General features: G+C 45.1%; 1 protein-coding gene across 1 annotated transcript in view; it reads left to right on the top strand.

The window, feature by feature from the left end:
* Nucleotides 1–19,455, top strand: part of LOC144161567 (glucoside xylosyltransferase 2-like) — a 69,427-nt gene that overhangs the window by 28,824 nt on the left and 21,148 nt on the right. The window lies entirely within an intron of this gene.

Genomic DNA, 19,455 nt, shown 5'->3' with positions numbered 1-19,455 from the left:
GAGTTGAGCCTGGTACCGGTGTTGGTTCTCCTGTACCTTGGGAGAGGTGGACACGTTTACTTGGTTGACGAAAGGACGCCAACAAGCTGTCCGTGGGTTTGCTTTATGTGTGTGCACAGTGGCGTGTTTTAGCACATCTCTTAAATAACGATGCATAGTGGTGTGCGTTGAGGCAAAATTTGATACCTTCTTGAGGCCACATTTGCCCACTATTGCATGTTTTGACTAAATCCTTGGCGAGAAAGCGTGCTGTTTGTATCACTTCCATCGGTATCTTTTGTGATCCTGCCGCCGTCCTTCAAGAGAGTCGACAACCTGCTTATACCCACTAATCAGACGTTAAAAAGCAGTTTTTGTCGTCTCGGAAGCAGTTCACGTCTTTTTACAAGCTCTCCTCTCTTGTGAGCAATTGAAATATTTTTTCTCAACATCGATGACCTTTTTGAGGAGCTTGGTGGTCGTCACTGCTTTGGGATTTTCCTGTGTGTACCACTGAAGAGTTCCCACTGGGGAGTCAGCAATAAACGATGACTGCTGTTTTCAGAAGTTCAATTCAAAGTTTAAGACTTCTTGGAAAATCGTGCCGGATTGGCCTGTGTCTCAGTAATGTGCAATGGGCATCAAGTACGGGTGGGCACGTTTTTTAATCAACATCAATGACGTTCACTGAAAAAACTCTTCCTACAGGGGCAACACAAACGTTAGTTGCTTAGTATGTTGCCACACATTGGGGAACTTGTCAAGTTTATATGTGCCTAGGCAAGGGATCAGTCAGGGAAGATGCAAGTGGTCATCAGAGCTCAAAGAAAAAGTTTGTGGCTCAGGGCGTTGGTGGCTGTCATCAAAGGTTCCAACTTTAAATAGAGAAAACGTAATTTTCTCTTTATGGGAGGAGCGAGTGCTTCTCACCTGCTCACTTTGGGGGTTTGGTCAGCGACTATGAAATAATTTCAGCCTCACTCGACTCTTTTTGTTCATTATTTGATCCATATCGATCACTTATCTATCTTTTTACGTTACTTTTCCTGAAGGCAATAATTAACACTCTTTTCATTTGTGAGAGAAACGGCTGAGACTAAGGGCGAGAAAAAGCGGTGCCTGGAACTTGCAGGAAACTTCAAAGTGTTGCACAGCAATTCACAATGCTTGTAATGACCTCAAAGCAAACAAATTGATAGTTCCTAGCTTTCACTGCCCAGGTAACGTTTAAATCAGTCCTGCCAGGACTCATACTCGCTGATGAAAACATCTGGCATTGGCGACAGCGAATAACACGGGATCTGTCGATTTCAATTCGATCTGCTGCCATGGGTGTCTTATCAAGTGTAGAGACCTCAGGATCAAATAATGCTTTGTGCCTGTACAGAAGATCCAGTAAAGACTCGGTTTGCATTAGGGCGAGGCCATAACTAATAACTAATTGTGGTGCCAAGGATAGGGTGGGGGGACTTATTGCTGGATGGTTTAGTGGAGGAAATAGAACCAAGGGGAAAAAGAGAGACAGCTTCGGAATGCACAGCAGTAGCTATCATGGCGTCTTGATGTAGGAATGTTGTTTCAGGGTGGGTGACAAAAAACGCACAACAAAAGTTGGACAATGATGCCATTTGGAAGAAAATGCGCGCTTGGCATTAGCGCACGTCTCCATCGGGGAACTAGCCACTACAAACTGAAGTCCTTGGCTCAAAGCAGGGGATGAACAAAATGTGTACTCTCCACCAAGTGACGAGTAAATCGTTGGGGATTCTGTCTGGATGCCCGGTAGGACCGCTCTCAATGCTTCGGGTTTGGCAGATGAGAACAGATGCCGACAAGGGAAAATCCTACCTTAGTATGAGTTCGTTAGAGTAACAAGATCAGCATGCGCACTGGATGTGAAGCCGAATTCGCTCAATCAAAACGCTCTTGTACAGCTTCATGAGCACCACACAAAAAAGAGCAAGCGTTTGGGGTTCTCACTATTCAGTGCTGCGAGCAGAAAGTTTTATAATGAAAGATAAGCTGGCTCTGGTGTCAACCAGGGCACGGGCATCGAAACCTTCGGCTTTCACGTAATTTTTTCAATAGTGTTTCTGGAAGAGCTCTGGGCTTGTCTTCAACAAATGCAGTTTTTCCACGGATAAATGCAGGCGCTCCTTTTCCGATTGGTCGTCGGTACCGTTGGAGGTGGTTCGTAGACGCGAGACAGCGGCAATGTGGTTATGGTGATTGGCAGCTACGAGCGACATGGGAAAGATACTCGTTTCATGGAGGAGCGCCGTAGGGAAGCGGATGTCACGTTCTGAATCCTCGCCTTTCGTTATGCTGACATTGTCAACCGAAACAGGAAACGCAGCTGCGGATTTTTAAATAATAGCGGACAGGTCGATCGTTTGAGAAAGCCAGGTAGCCTGGTTGGACGGCGCTGTGGTAAGCCTCTGGGGTGGCTGTGGCAGAAATGGTGCTCAATTGTCGACCATCCAGCCGTGCTTCTAGTAGTAAGAGTGTTTTCACAGCAATTGCGGTGTATGAAGGGGTGGTAGTGATAGAAACGAACAGTGCTTTTGGAACTTCTTTTTCTTATGCGCTGCATCAGATGACACTCATAATCATCAGTCTCAGCAGCATTGACCGAGCGGTGGCACGCCCTCGCGCGGCACCCGCAGCTTACGATTAAAAGCCCTCATCCGTGTCTGACGTGTGCTCTCCGCTCTCTTACGACGGCTTTGCAGCCGGAGGACCTCGTAGTCTATTACATGGTGCCGTAAACCCGGGATCACAAGACAAGGACAACCTCATCGACGCACGGAGCCGCGCAAGCCTGTGAACCGACGCAACACCAACGGCCTGTGCACCAGAATACCCGGCCGCCAGCTGACCGCCATAGCAGTGCTACTCCGACGTCGTCAGAGCCTTCGCTCACAACTGGATAGCATAATAATACCCGAAGCGGAAGGGGCACTGCGAGGGCAAGCAGGAGTTTCAGCGTCCGAGGTGAACGTCCTGCTTGAACGAGTCGAATCACTCCACCAGCCGATAAACCTGACGACCTCATATTTGCCGAGACGCCAGACGACCTGCTCGACAGTGAGACTTCAGATGCGGGCAAATATGGATACAAGGTTCTGAACGCGGCAGCGGCCCCTTCAGGTTGCAAGACGCGCTCGTATTCAGACCTACACGACAGCCGAGTTACCAGACTCCGACAACCGGCAAGGCAAAGTTGCCTCAGCTTGACCTCATCAAGTCCCATGGAAACAGGAAAAACTGGCCACGCTTTTGGATGCAGTAGGCGTCAGCTCTGCATAACAACAACGACCTGAGCATAGCAGACAAATTTAACTATCTGAACACCCTCGTGACCGGAGCTGCCGCATTGGCCATCTCTGGACTCCAGGCGAGCGAGGAATGCTACAGAAACGCCATCAACATTTTAAGAAGGCGCTACGTTAACCTTTAAAGAAAGCGCTGCGTTGACTCAGATCATCGATAAAGCGGCTCATCGACCAAGATCACCTAAGAAGCCTGCTGTACTTGAAACCGCTTTCGTCGTGTTCGAACGGACATCAACTTCGACAGCTATACGACTGGGTCCAAGTACACTTAAGAAGTGTGAAGGCACTTGGCATTAGTCCCACGAATTACTGCCTAATGCTACGGGAGGTCCCCTTCAGAGTATTGCTGTGCGACATAATTCTGAAGTTTCACAAATGCTTCAGCCCACCGACGCCTTCAACAACATTCATTTTAACTCAAGCAGTAATTTACCGACAGCAGCAGACGACAGAGCCCGAACAAGAGCTTTAGTGACTTCTCGAGTTCATCGACAATCAAGTGCAGTGTCGAGAAGCCGTGCAACACTATACAGGAGTAAGGACTCGAGACGTCGCTGTGACTCTAGAAGAGCCTCCTACAAAGCAGCAACACTATGACGTATCCATCATGTCGGTTCTACACACTCCAGCGAACAACACTGAGCGGTACCTGTTCTGCCAGTCCACAAAGCACCATTCAGAGTTCTGCGCCTTCAATGAATGGAACATCACACGGAAAAAACAGCTTCTCCCCAAAGAAGGCCGATGCTTGCGACTCTTCATCGATGGCGACGATTTATTGCCAGTTCGTGGAAAGGCGTTAAGCAACGCCACTTATGGAGCATAGTTCCCCACACTCCTACCGCAGAACGCGAACTTTGCAACAATCGTGACCCAGCATGCCCAGGAACAGATTATACATGGAGGAGTACCAGACTTCTTGGCCCCAGCTAACTGCAAGCTGCGAACGACACGCACCCAACCACTAGTCAATAAGCAGACTCGACGATGCTTTCCTTCCAAACGTTTGGGTTCAAACCCCCTAGTGCAAGAAACACCTCGGCTCTACAACGACCATTCACCTTAGGCCCACTTACGTCATCTGTCGGCGGGGGAGAGTGTTGGAACTTCTTTCTTGGCTGCGGTGTAGCGGATGACACTAAACATCATCAGTCTCATCAGTACCAACCGAGTGATGTCACGCGCTCGAGTGGCCGCCGATTAAAAGCCCTCATTCGTATCTGACGTGCTCTCTCCGCTCTCTTACTATGGATTGGCAGCCGGAGGACGTCGAGGTCCATTACAGGCGTTCTTGGAACGATACCTGTCATAGAGGCAACCTCCTCTTTGCCAAGGGGGCGCGACTGAGGGGGTGTTTGTGCGAATGCTATCCCACGATAGCGAACGCAGCTGCAGTTTTCCGTAGATGATACTGCATATCCACAACCCCAGCAGCTTAGTGACTCGATCATCTTGTTGCAGATGACTAAACTGCCGCTCGTCCAGGCGTGGACGGCACGACCCTGACGCTCGCACGATTTTTGAATAAAAAAGGAGTGATGCCCTTCTTCATGTGTTGACCCTGTAGGCTTCCGACATCTCAACGCCTGCCTGGTGACAAAGAGCAGTGACGTCCTCGATTTGTGATGCGTATGCGTCTTTGGGGTGTTGAATACGAGAAGCGAGCTTCCTTTTGGCAACGTCAGAATTGGTACTTGTAGTCCCGAAAATGTGGCGCCGCTGCAGGATAAATGCCTTGGTTTCTTAGGAACCATGGTTTTGCCGCTTCGTCAGGTAATAAGCAACGTTCTGGAGCTTGAACGGGTCCTTCCATCTGTCAAATGCACTCATCCATTCGTATGCAACCAGTCATCAATATCATCGCCACCTGGAGAATGCGGTGGGCCACACTGGAAGCTGGTGAGCATAAATATCAGAGACGCGGCAGGGGCGGCACCAGCGGACCTAATCGCATTAAGATACAGCATCACCACAACAGGCCCTGTTTTCGTGCAGTCCAAGCTGGTGCTTCCTCTTTGGACACCAGTGCACAACGTACCCACACGGGCAGATAGCGCTTTGACAGATTTGAGCGTTTGTTGCATGGCGCGTGCTGGTATTCTTTGCTACAATCTATATATTGTAAGCGCTGGTTATGGCCGAGGCGTCGCAGCAATATCCCCCCGGCTATTGTTTACAAACGCTGTGTGCCAACTACTCGCAGAAGGGTATGCGCCAGTGGATCCAACCGCAGGGTTTAACACGCAGTCATGCTTCATCTTCACCATCAGTTGATTATCATCAATCATCATCGCTTCCCATCTTGGTTGTTCTCCGGGGCTCGCTCGCTGTCATGCAGGACAAGGCTCGGCCGATAAAGACGTGCTCCAAGACGCCTGACGCGTACCCTACAATATATTTATATAGATATATATATATATTTGACAGAGAAAATAGTTGACTCACGATTAAAAACAAAAACAGCGGTTGACTGAAGTTTCAACTTGAGGACCAGTCATCATCTGACTAACATGCAATTTATGAGCACGCATGCTTATATAGGTGCAGAAGGCGTTCTACAGTGCACCCTTGTTAAAAACATTGGTGGGTTGGGACCAGGGAACAGGAAAAGGGAGGGCAGTGTACATGGGCGTACAAACTTTAGTGACGTTGTGCTCCTGACAATCTCTCCACAGCAAAAAGAAAGAGAGGAACCAATAAAGCGACGTTTCATAGCAACAGGAGATGCGCTACCGCGGGCGACAAACGCTTTTCTAAAAAGCAAACCAATAAACAATCTTATTTCACTGAAAAAAAAACAGGGTGCGAAGCTTGTGAAAAACAGACGCTTCACGCACAAATTATATATATATATATATATATATATATATATATATATATAAGGCGTTGCGCTGCTGAGCACGAGGTCGCGGGTTCGATTCCCGGCCGCGGCGGTCGCTTTTCTGATGGAGGCGAAAAGCAAAAACGCCCGTGTGTACGAGATTTCGGCGCACGATAAAGATCCCCAGGTGGTCAAAATTAATCCGGAGCCCTCCACTACGGCGCGCCTCATCGCCTGCGTTGCGTCGGCGCGTTAAACCCCACAATCAATCAAATCATATATATATATATAGTCTGGTGGAAACATGAAAACTCACAGAGTGCGCGAAAAATAAGGTAAGTGGAGACAGACACACACGAGAAAAACAGAAAATAAAAATAAAGTTTTCCGACGCTTCAGGAAGAGGACTTCCTTTCTTCAGAGTATAGAATGAGTTGGTTTCAGGGATATATATATATACAAAAAATGTAGCACGGTCTAGGGCAGGGCAAGGGAAGGGAGAGTTTGTCCAATGGGATCATGGTTGATGGGCAGAAAAAGAACGAGAGAAGAGGAAGAGGGAAAAAAAGGATACCAGAACCCGCAGTCACGCGGTATGAACGTGAGAAAAAAGAGCCAAAGAAGAAAAGAACGAGAACGAAAAAAGGAAAATTTACCGAGGTAATTCCTCCTTTTCCCCGCGGCAACAGGGGCGAAAGAGGGGTCAAAACATGGTATGCCCATCCACGCATTTGACATCGGCAAAAAAATCACAGTCACGTGGGCGAACATGAGAAAACAACTACTAAAAAAACAGAACCGAAAAAAATTTAAAAAGGTACTTATCCTATTCCCCTTGCAAAAAGAGAGGAACGAGAGGGGTGAAAACAAGGTATGCGCTTGCAGGCTTTTGGCACGGGCGTAAAAAAATAAGAAGGAAATCACAGTCGCCTGGTACGAGCATAAGAAAGAAGTACGGAGAAAAAGAAATTAACAAGGTAATTGGCATTTGCATTGTCTCATGGCAACGGGGGGCAAAAGAGGCGTCAAAAGAAGATATGCCCATGTACGCAAAAGGCGAACATGTGGCCATACACACCCGTTCTAAGAATCAGTCAGGTAAATGAAACATGACAGTACTACACCTGGCTTCTATTGGTAGGAGGCAAAGGTCGTGCCCAAAAGCAGGAAGACCCGCAGTTTCGACAGAAAATGAGTGTACATTCGTATACAAAGAGCAGAAAAGCGCAGGAAAAAAGAAACAAAAAGACAGGGTAAAACAAGTCATGAAAAGAAAGATAACAGAAGACAGGTGCACGCGTATGACGTGGCACTGGGCGGTGCACATCTCGTCAGCACATGGTACCAGTTCAGGCAACGCCGTGGCAGTCAGCAACGAATGTTAGAAAACAGCAATACAAACAATAAAGGCGAGAGGAAAACAATCACACGCGCTCGCGTGCCCAAATTGATTACAAGGTGAGAGTATCAAAGTTTACAATGGTAGCACAGTCTTCTACCAAGAAAATATTGTCCAGACTTTGTTGGTCAAATTATGTTTAGTGAAGCCACCGTGTTAAAAAACGCGGTGCTAGCACGAAACTATAACCGTATACGGGGGTCGCCAACTGATGGGGGAGTATTATCGAGGGAAAGAAATGGACAGGCATAACACTATCCTGAGAAATGCAGCTGCAATTTTTACCGGAGGACAAACACGTGAATTTCCCGTAACTTTCATCGATGCCAACGACGCTAACTTAAACCTAAAGATGAGGTAGGACTCACAAACGTGGACATCGTTATGAGTTTCAAAACTAGATTAAAAAATGGTGGCATTCAGTTGTTCAAACGAATGACCAGGAGTGTTAACATGCTACATAGAGGCAAAGAAGGGCAGGTTTCTGCATGAGAGCGGTGATGGTTAAACCTCAAACGAAAGGGTGTTTAAGTCTGGCCGATCTAGTGTTTGCCACAGAGGGTGCATTCCTGCAGGTATACTACGTTGGTACAATCACAGTTTAAGTTCCCTTTTACAATAACGTAATAGTTTGAAGCTATGCTGGCGGCGGCGCGCTGTTCGGTGGCCATTTTTGGGCATACTTCACACCGTGGTTTGTTACAGGGCATGCAACCAGTAGTCTGTGGTCGGCTGATGCTGGTTTTCGTGAGAAAGTCAAAGTCAAACACAAAATCAAATTTATTTCGATGTAAAGGTATACAAACATATTAATATACAGAAGAGCGTTCCAGAGTCCGCAGACTGTAACGGGACCCTCTATAAAAACGCGCAAAGTGAGTCAGTCGGAGCAGTGATTAATAAATTAACATGAACAAACCTACTAAAGAGAGAAGAGAAGTACAAATAACTGCATAGTTTTATAATTAGCAAACATTGATTTAAACTAAGTTACATATAAATGCACAATATTCGAAGCAACAGTAACACAATATAGTACAAAGTAGTAAATGTAGACGTATAGACAAGTGAATGGCAATAATAACAAAAAATCAGTGGAAGTCGATTCTTGAAGTTATTTACAACAAAATTTTCAAGGGCGTTTTAAGGTTTGTTATAGACGATAATAATTTTTGGGCAAAAAGGAGGCTATTCCAAAATGATATTGCAAGGAAGCAAGTTTTCTTGCCGTAATTAGTATGCACAGTCGTAATAAGTTGTTATTTGCGGCAAACCAGGTGAAATGTTTAGTCTTTAAGCGATTGAGATCAATGGTATCGTATGAAATATAACTGTGAAGTAACTTGTAAACGAAGGCCTAAATTGTAGTGAAATAACTTGTTTACAGATAAAATTTCATTCTCATGAAGCAGCCGAAGCTGAGGAACGATATGAACTGCGAGTGATAATTCGAATACATTGATTTTGAATGTGTTGAACTGATGAAACATGAGAAGAGTAGGCGCTACCCCAAGAGGCAATGCCATAATTAATATGACTGTGAACCAAAGCAAAATACAGTGGTTATAGGGCTTGATGTTGGAAAAAGGGTCTCACCTTTAACAATGCACGTATGCGAAATGCGGTTTTTTGTTTAAGATAAGACGAATGAAAACAAAACGTGAGGCTGGGTTCGAGCACAATGCCAAGAAATGTATGGTCACATGGAGCAATGGGGTAAGGTCCGAGCATTAGGTCAGGTATAGTGAACTAGAATGATCTAGTGGCGCGAACGGCGAGGAAGGGGCGTGCTCTTCTGTGTAGAAAACACCAGGTGGCGCTACTGCGCCATCTTCGAAAGGCCCCGCCGCGGCAGGCTGTCGCTGTTCCGATGTTGGGTAGTAATTAACCTTTACAAAAAAAAAAAACAAGGCTAATTGCGTCTGGCATCCCCGTACCTTGCTAGAAACGTTTTGTTGCAAATCTGCCCGTTTGAGCTGTAGGGAAACGGCTATAAATCGAGTTGTTTGGTGTCGTCTGCTACCTGCGCAGACGATCGATGCGAGCGTACGCGTTCGATGTGCTGCCGGCGGACAACTGCTATGTTTAATTCTTTACGAATGGATTTACTTTTTTTGTATTTACTGTAATAAAGTCCCGGCATAAACCTACTCGTGAATTTGCCTCTACAGAAGCAAATTATACCCAGTATTCTCGCGTCCAGTAGCACCCGGCTGATTTTTTCAGCAGCAAAGTTTGCAATGAACAAATTACCTTCAGTGGAAACTTTCCCCAGGCACTTAGTGCTGAAGGCAGCGTCTCCAAATGTGTCGTTTGAGATCGCAGCTTCGGTAGCACGTGTAATACATCACTAAACCTCCTAGCCGTCATGGCCCCTTTGCAGGCCGAACTGCTGTCAGCTTCTTGCAGCACACTGTTCGCAACAGCTAGGGAATATATTTCCCCGCTTCCGCATAACACACCGCGAAAAGAATGTTTGCGACGACACTTTGTCGTCATGTGGATAGAAGAGCACAGATTTCTCGTGAAAAATGTCTAGCTTTTTTTTCTTCGTATCGATGTCGTAGCGAAAAGAACGTTTCGATCGTCAGCACAATTTAGCCGGCACCAGAGCTTTGAAGGAAGCTTGACTTCTTGAAGATGGCTCATTGTGAAAGCATCCCATTCCACAGAACTTGCGACTTCATTTGATGAGCACTGCGGAGAGAGAGAAGCCTCGTGGTTTGGCTGGTGCACCTCATCTTTTTCGGCTCTTCAGCTTTGTCGTGGCTTGCTGGCTGCCGAAACTGAAAATCTTGTCGTTGCCCGCCTTTTCCTTTGCGGCTTCCGCGTGCATGCTCCGTAAGGAATTCGACGCACAGTCAGGCAGGATGGTAGGTACAGCACCTGGAGCCAGTGACAGCTTCCCGCGTGCAAGTCACACTTCACAGCCGTTTATTACGTGGATGTAATCCCGCAATAAGCACTCGGGCTCAAAGTGGCGCTCACCAACGGCTGAAGATATGGTCAAGAGTTTGTCCAGTCTTCCCAAATTTTGTTCCCACTTTTTGCACAGTTCATCGTCCAGGGGAGCGGCGAACAAAGACGCCTTGGGAGCACCTGCAGGGTAACCACTGTGACAACCCGGAGCAAAGCAATAGGTGTCCGTCCTTCGTTTTGACATCGCGTACCCGGCCTGGCCAACCTCTATTCGACAGCACTCGCAATAACTATATTCCTGACGATTGCATACCTCTTGCTTCTGTAGGGGAACATCACGGAAACGTAAAACACGCAGAAAATGAAAGGCCGGCCTCGGCCATAAACAGAAGGAGAGTCTGTCCGACCGCGCGCCGCCAACGTATCGCACATCCGCTCGTATAGTCTGCGCCGTAGCAGACGATTTGTTTGTAGCCGTTGCCCGATGGCTCAAACGGGTCTGATAAGCAACAAAACGTTCCTAGAAAAGTACAGGGACAACAAAAGTGAGCATCTTTCTTCCATAAAAATTAATTACTGTACCACAGTAAAAAACGGCAGCGGCAATAGCTGGCGAGCACCCCAAGGAACGGCCCGTGCAACCGCGGTACCGTTTTCGGAGAAGGCGCAGTGGCGCCCCTGGCGGCGGTAGACGCGCTTTGCTTCAGCCGAACGCTGCAAAGCGCTCCCGTTCGCGCCACTGGATCAAGACAGTCTAGTTCACTGTAAGGTCAGGGAATATGGTGACCTGTTTCTTAGAAGTCATGAAAATCATAAATTTATTTTTTTCCGTATTAATAAATAAGAAATTGTCATGATACCACTTAAGGACGCTATTGAGCGCAGTAGTTAATTTCGAGTTGAGAGAAATTATTGATTTATCAGATAAAGATATCTTGGTGTCATCTGCATATAAGACGCAATGAAAAGATTGAAGTCAGTTAGTAAAGTCATTAATATATAAAATGAAGAGCAGCGGACCTAAAATAGATCCCGGAGGTACACCTTGGTGACAAGTTTTAGTTTCACAAAAAGTATCCGCCACATATACTATAAACTGTCTGTTGAATAGATAGCTTTTCAGAAACGTTTGTGCTGGCCCTGTTGCCCCGTAGGCTTCTAATGTCTGGAACAAAACGTCGTGATTGATCGTGTCAAAGGCTTTGCTGAAATTTAAAAAAATTGAACCCACGAAATTCACAGTGTCAATAGATTGTTTTATGTAGTTAGTTAAGGAAAGCACGGGTAGGTTAGTAGAACGCCCTGATCTGAAACCAAACCGGCATTCATTCAAGTGATTAAATTTAGATAAGTAGCTGTTAAGACATTTAGCAAATTAGTTTTAAATTATTTTACTAATTGTGGGAAGAATTGAAATTGGATGATACTTTGAGATTATTAGTCGGTCGTCTTTTTTAAGACAGGTATGAGCTTTGCTTTTTTGAGAAAGGATGGAAAAACACCGGACCTAAAGATAAGGTTGATTATGTTACTGAGCGTGTCAGAGATTAGATGTGCCACCAGTTTTAAATGACGTATGGAAAACTTATCAAGGCCAGCAGTTGTATTATTGAGCGAAGAAATCGTGGCAAACACTTCGTTCGCTGGGACAGGGAAACGGAAAAAAGACTGGCTAGCACGGCGGATGTTGTGACGCACGTTTATATTCTCACAGGTTTTTTTATATCTGGAGGCAAAATAATCGCTAAAAGCACTAGCAATGTGAATGGGTATGTTCAGATTTATTCCATTATGAGTAATTTTCGATACAGCAACGTTGTGTTTGGACGTACTCAGGAAGGCATTTAGTCAATTCCATTGTTGTTTTGGGTAGTTTTTATTTTTGGCAAATTTGTTTTCATAGTAACGTTTCTTCGCCTGTTTTAATAGAAGGTTTAAAAGAGAGCAGTACCTTTTAAAACGCCGAGCGAGGTAAGAAATAAAAGGCTGTCGTTTATTTTTCTGCAAAGATTATCTTTTTCGGATACTTTCTGAAAGCTCACTTGTCATCCAAGGGTTACACGGGTATTTATATTGCTTCTTGCATTTTATAGTGATTGTATTTAAAGTTACAGCTCTTACAAATAACGAAGAAAACTGATTCAGAGCTTTCTCAGCATCACACACGGAATTACCAGTTCCCCAGTTAGTTACGCTAATGGTTTTAATGAATTAGTCACAGTCGAATAGTGATGTGAAGTGGGTAGTGTTTCTACACGGTGCTTCAGTGTTGTAGGTAAGAAAAATGGGTAAATGATCGGTTACGTCAATATCAACAACAGCGGAGTGGGGGGCATGTGATAGGTTGCATAACGCGTGGTCTATGAGCGTTCGCGTTTCTGTGGCGTGCATCTTGTAGGGACATTAATCAATGATTCAAAACCAAACCCTGAAAAGCAATCAGTGTAAGTATAGCATAAGTTAGCTTCGGTGTCGAGCAAGTTGATATTCATATCACCTACTAAGGGAACGTTCTTATTTTCAGCAGTTAATTTGTTGAGGATAACATCAAGGCCAAGCACAAAATCAGTAATACAAGACGATGGCGAACGATAAATGCAACCGAGGCTGAAGTTTTTATTGTTGTGTGACAGGAATGTCCGATCGACTTTGACCCAAACTGATTCGCAAAGGCTAGCGTTTAATGAGAGATCGTGTCTGCGCATGTACGAGACGTCACTAGAGATGAAAATTGCTGTGCCCCCGTGACTATCTGACATGCGATGGCAATACTCTGTTTGGCATGATGGAAAAGCATACATATTGCCGTCAGAATCTGAAAGCGACGTTTCAGAAATGCAAATGAAAGTGAAAGAATGGCTCAGCGACTCGATCAAGTTATTGATTGTGTCGACATTTTTGCGGAGGCTCCGCGCAATAAAGTGGATCAATGAGCGGTTATGATTTGAAAGACGGGATTTTGCTTCACCAGGTGATAAACCCATTGCTATAAACTGCGCAGACAGGGGTCAGACGCGAAGTGTTCAAGTATAAATTACTTGAACACGCGCAGGTCGTTTTCTGTGGTTATCCGATAAACTTTGCTATCCTCTGTTTTGAGGGCCTTGATACGGCAATTGTCGGTCTACAAGAATGTCCAGCTGAATTCCTTCTTTAGTTCCTTTTCCTTCTTTCCTTTCTTTCGTTTCTTTTCTTTTCCTGTAGTTCCTTCTTTAATTCTTTCTTTTCCTTGCCCCTTCGATGTACATTTTTCACGTCGATGTAACTGTGAGCGAACTAAACTTTTGATTTGATTTGATTTTATTCCAGTGCTTTAGCAAAAAGTTTCTTGTTTTCAGGGGTTAGGTGGTCGATCACAAAAAACGGGTACCTGGGCTTCACCGGAGAAGCCAATATCATTTTTGTTGAGCCTTGCCTTCCGCGCCTTCTCCACAAAGTCATTTTTATTGCACGTCGCTCAAAATTTTGCTGCGTCTATAAACAACGCGTGGTGGTTCCAGAAATATTCTTTTTGGGCGTTTACTTTGCACGAGGGTACTATGACGTTTTCTTAGTACAGATGGAACTTTCGAAGAGGCCCAATGGGTAAAAACCAGGTTTGTTTGTGGATTGGATTTTGGAGCTTTTTTACGGGGAATTTCGGTACGGTTCAACCAGTTAGCACGTGTAATTGCGTAATCGATCACTTGATTTGGGTATTTTTGATCCAAGAACGCGCTTTTAAGTTCTCAGCAGTTAGAATTTCTGCGGAATCTCAGCAGTTGTTAATTTCTTTTTCTTCGTACTTATTTCTCATGTTCGTACCAGGCGACTGTGACTTCCTTGTTCTCTTTGTTTACACCCATGCCAATTCCGTGCATTGGCATATGTTGTTTACCCATCTCTCTTTTCCCCTCTTGCCAAGAGGGAAAGGGTAATTACATTTTTATTTTTTTTCCTACTCTGCTGTTTTCTCATGTTCATTCAGCGTGTGTGTGATGTTTTTGCCGATGTAAAATGCGTGCATGGGCATATTTTGTTTCCACCCCTCTTTCGCCCCTGTTGCCTTGGGGGGAAGAGGGAATTACCTTGTTAAATTTTTTTGTTTGTTCGCTCTGTTTTTTTTTTCTTGTTTGGCTCTTTTCTCTCATGTTCGTACCCCGTGACTATGGGTACTTGTTATCCTATTTTCCCTCTTCCTCTTCTCTCGTTCTGTTTCTGCCCACCAACCATGATCGAATTGCACAAATCCTCTCTTCCCTTGCCCTTCCCTCGCCCTTGCTACATTTTCTGTGCATATATTAACCTGAAACCAGCTTATTCTGTACTCTGAAGAAAGGAAGTCCTCTTCCTGAAACGTCAGTAAACTTTTATGTTTATGTTATGTTTCTCTAGTGTGCCTCTCTCTACACTTACCATATATATATATACATATATATATATATATATATATATATATATATATATATAGGTTGGGAAATGAGGGGCTCGTTAGGAAAAACAGACTGCCGGCATTTATTTCTGTATATATATATATATATATATATATATATATATATATATATATATATATATCGTCACCAGCGTATCTACGCCCACTACAGGGCAAAGGCCTCTCCTATTATACCCCCCTCCTGTGCCAACTGTGACCAATTTATCCCCACAATCTTCTTGATCTCATCTGCCCATCTAACTTTCGGCCGCCCCCCCAAACCCTTGCCTTCTCTTGGGATCAACTCTGTTACCCGTAATGACCATAATGTCCAACGGTTATCTTGTCTTCGCATTATATGCCCTGCCCACGTCCATTTCTTCTTCTTAATTTCTACTATGTCCTGAACACGCGTTTGTTCCCTGACCTCATCCGCTCTCTTCTTGTCCTTTAATATTACACCTATCATTTTCCGCTCCATTGCCCGCAGAGTCATTGTTAATTTAATTTTAACCCTCTTAGTGAGCTTCCAAGTTTCTGCCCCGTAGGTGAGTACCAGTAAGATGCCGCTGTCATACACTTTCTTCTTCAGGGACAATGGTAGGCTGCTATTCATTATCTGGAAATGTCTGCCTATGCACTCCACGCCATTCTGATTCTTCTATCTCTGCCTGATGGTAGGGATCCGGGGTCACAACTTGGCCTAAGTAGATATATTCTCTTACCAATTTCACTGCCTCGCCCCCTATCCCAAACTGCTGTGCTCTCTGGAGGATAATGATAATTACTTTAGTTTTCTGCATATCTCTTTTAGGACCACGGTTCTACTCTGTTTGTCCAGTGCGGTAAGCATGCTTTGCAATTCCACCCCGAGTTAGTTAACAAGGCTACGTCATCGGAATATTTGAGTTTACTCACGTATTCTGCATTAACCCTTAATCCCACCTGTTCCCAATCCAATGTTCTGAATACTACTTGTATACATGCTGTGATTAACATTGGGGAGATTGTGTGTCCTTGTCTAACGCCCTTTATTTTAGGTATTTTACTGCTCTCCTTATGGGGGATGATGGTAACTGTGGACCCATTGTAGATATCCTCTAGTATTCTTACAAAATGCTCATCTACACCCTTGTTCCGTAATGCCTAAATGACTGCTGAGGTTTCGACCGAGTAATATGCTTGTTCTTTAGGTTGACTAAAATCTAAGGTTGCAGAAATTCTGCTATCGATTAGCTTGTTAAGTACCTTGTAGACAACTGACAGCAAGCTGATTAGCCTGTAATTTTTCAAGTCCTGTATGTCAACTCTCATGGTTTAGGAAGATGTTCGCGTTCTTCCAAGACTCCGGTATACTTGCCGTCATATTAGGCATTGCGTATAGAGGTTTGCCAGTTTTTCAAGTACAATTTCTCCGCCATCCTTCAAGAGGTCTGCTATTATCTGATCCTCACCAGGTGGTTTGCCCCCTTTCGTTTCTTTCAAAGCCTTCCTTACTTCTTCGGTTGTTACTGGTGGGATGTCAATCTCCTCTTAACTACTTTCTTGTCCGGCATTATCCTGGATGTTCCGGCTACTGTACAGATCCCTATAGAAGTCTTCAGCTGCTGTGACTGTTTTATCCCTATTTGTGATGACATTGCCTTGCTTGTCTTTAGGTGCATACTTCTGATTTTTCCCCACGCCAGGACCCCTCTTCGCTGCTTTCAGGCTACCTCCATTCTTTACAGCGTGTTCGATCCTCTCCATATTATATTTCCGTATGTCAGCTGTCTTACGCTTATTGATTAACTCCGAAAGCTCCGCTAGTTCTAGTCTGTCAGCTGCGGTGGAGATTGTCATGGTTTGCCGTCTCCTAATTAGATCTTTCGTCTCCTGGGAAAGTTTACCAGTATTCTGTCTACCCATCGTGCCCCCGACTTCCACTGCACACTTCGTGATAATGCGTGCAGGATTGTCGCTGGCTTCCGGTGTCGTAAAGTCTGCTTCCTCGGTAAGTGCGGAATACCGGTTCTGCACCGCGATCCTGAATTCTTCTACTTTACGTCTTACTGTTCTTATTCATCGGCTTCTTTCGTATTAGCTTGTTATGGTCCCTCCTCAAATCTAGCCTAATTCGTGATCTTATCATACTGTGGTCACTATACCTTACCCTTCCGAGCACTTCCACATCCTTCACGGCGCCAGGGTTATCGCATAATATGAACAATTTTTCATTTTATTGCTCCTCATTCGGGCTACTATACATACATACATATATATATATATATATATATAGTAAAAAATGGGTATAGCTTCTAACAAAACTGTTTATTGGTCGACGGTTCGGTCGGATGCCGACCTTTATCAAGACAACATTTCGTATTTCTCTGCACGTATTTATAAGCTGGTCGTCCAACGACGCCAAGAGAGAGAGAGAGAGAGAGAGAGAGAGGCGGATTTGGGAAGAAAAGCAACAACAAACAGACCCTCTCGGTGAGATGAGGTAAATGTTAACAAAAGGAGAAACTAAGAGAGAGAGAGGGGGGGGAAACCTAAACATGCATAGGGGAGAGAAGAGTACACAAATCTTTCAAAACGCTGTCCTCTATCTTTCGTCAGCTTGCAGAAAGAGTGACAGGGACCGCCCGCTTCAGAAGGGCGCTGCTCTGCTTATGAAAGGAAAGCGCAAAGCAGTAACAGAAAGGATCTCACACAATCACTGGGGGCGCAGCATTCCAATGGTCACTGACATTACGGGAATGGTTTACAGGAAGCGGTCGCAGCCGCACACATGTTTCAGTAACGCCAACCCTTCAAACAAACAGGAGGGCTCGTTAAGAGTGTAGGTACGATCTCCGCACTGTGGCTCAAAGCATGCAAGGTTCCGCCGACTGGCAGGACGGGTGGGCGGCATTCATCATACTTCGGTCTGTTCTTCCGCTCTGTCCGGGCAGTCTAAGGGGTCGTGCCTGAACATGAACCCGGGAAGGGCGCTTAACTAATCTTCTACCGGCACGCGGGAGTGGCTCGGGTCCTTAGTTGGAGTAAACGACGGCGGACGCCTCGAGGCTGTATGCGGTATATGCCGCCTGTGCGGAAGCACCAGAAAGGAAATGAATAAAATAAGAATAGCTTGATTACTTGTTTAAACAACACAGAGACTTACAATTTAGATAGGGGATTATTCCGCAGCCAGATTTTCAACAGCATGTATAGACGACATAATGCCCAGGCTAACATTCATCCCTGCATTTTCGGTATTGAGTTTGTCAATAATGTAAGATTCACGTTGTTCGCGTTCTCTTGTAGTAGAAAATCCACTCTGTAAAAGTGTAGCTTTGATGGAATCGAACGGGTGGTTTTCGGAGTTAATATGTCAGGATAAGGGTAGATCCGGAAGTGAACGAACATGTGCGCGATGGTTGTTGAAGCGCATGCAGAATGCCGCGCCCGTCTGGCCAATGTATTGAATGCCACAAACACCTCACTCCAGAAGGTACACGACATTGGAATAGTCGCAGTCGAGTGTCGCGTGAATTAGATGTTTGAAATTGGTGTTGGTGCTTTCTGCCACTGTGGTTGTCTGCATGTGTTTACATACGCGGCACCGTGCCTTTCTGCATGGTTGACACCCACTTTTGTGTGTACTCTCAGTTTTGGGGTGTACAAGGTAATCTTTAATATTTTTGGGGCGCCTGTATACGGCACGTGGAGGGGTGGGGAAGATTTTCGAAAGCCGTTCACCCTGTTGTAGCATGTTGAAATGCTTTTTCAAGATTTTGTTTATGTTCGGGGAATTGCCACCGAACGTCAAAACCAGGTTGCCCCTCCCTTTCTGATTTACTTCTTTTTCGTGGTGCAGCAACTCTTGGCGATCAAGGTTGGCCGCTTTGCAAATAGCGTCGTTGACTATGGGAGGTGGGTATTGTTTTTTTCGCGATTGCATTGCGCAAGTTTTCTGCGTTTGCCTCGAAGTCCTCGGTGCGGGAACAAATTCCCCTAAATCGGTGGGCCTGCGAGTATGGGATACTCGTTTTGCAGTTGCGCGGATGACAACTCTCAAATTGCAGATACTGCTGCCTATCGGTTAGTTTTTTTAAACTGTAGTGATCAATTCTCCTTTGTCTGTATTTATATGCACGTCAAGGAAATTGATTTCCGTAGTTGTATAGGTATAAGTGAATGCGATGCTTCGATGGGCGTTGTTGAAATACTCGATGAAGTCGATTAAGTCCTCCTCCGTACCGGGCCAAATAAGGAATACATCGTCCAGAAAGCGTTTGTAAAAAATGGCCTAATTTCACGGGTTGATAGGAATTTTCTTTCGAGATCGTTCATGAATATATTAGTGTAGTTCGGTGTCATTCGAGTGCCCATCGCCGTGCCGTTTATTTGTAGGTAATACTGATTGTGGAATTCAAAGCTTTTTAACTCCAGCACTAGCTTGGTCAAAGTTTCAGTAACTTGTGGGCTTGGAGATTCGTGATCCAGATGTATGCTATATGACTCAACCAGGGCCTGAATCCCATCTCGGTGAGGTATATTTGTGTACAGAGAACTTACATCTAGAGTTACAAGGAAGGCGCCATCACAGATTTTTATGTTGTCG

This window comes from Haemaphysalis longicornis, unplaced genomic scaffold (genome assembly GCF_048455015.1).
Source record: "Haemaphysalis longicornis isolate Haplotype H1 unplaced genomic scaffold, Haemaphysalis longicornis Haplotype H1 scaffold_12, whole genome shotgun sequence".
NCBI lineage: Eukaryota > Metazoa > Arthropoda > Arachnida > Ixodida > Ixodidae > Haemaphysalis > Haemaphysalis longicornis.
This window is presented reverse-complemented; position numbering and strand designations above follow the sequence as displayed.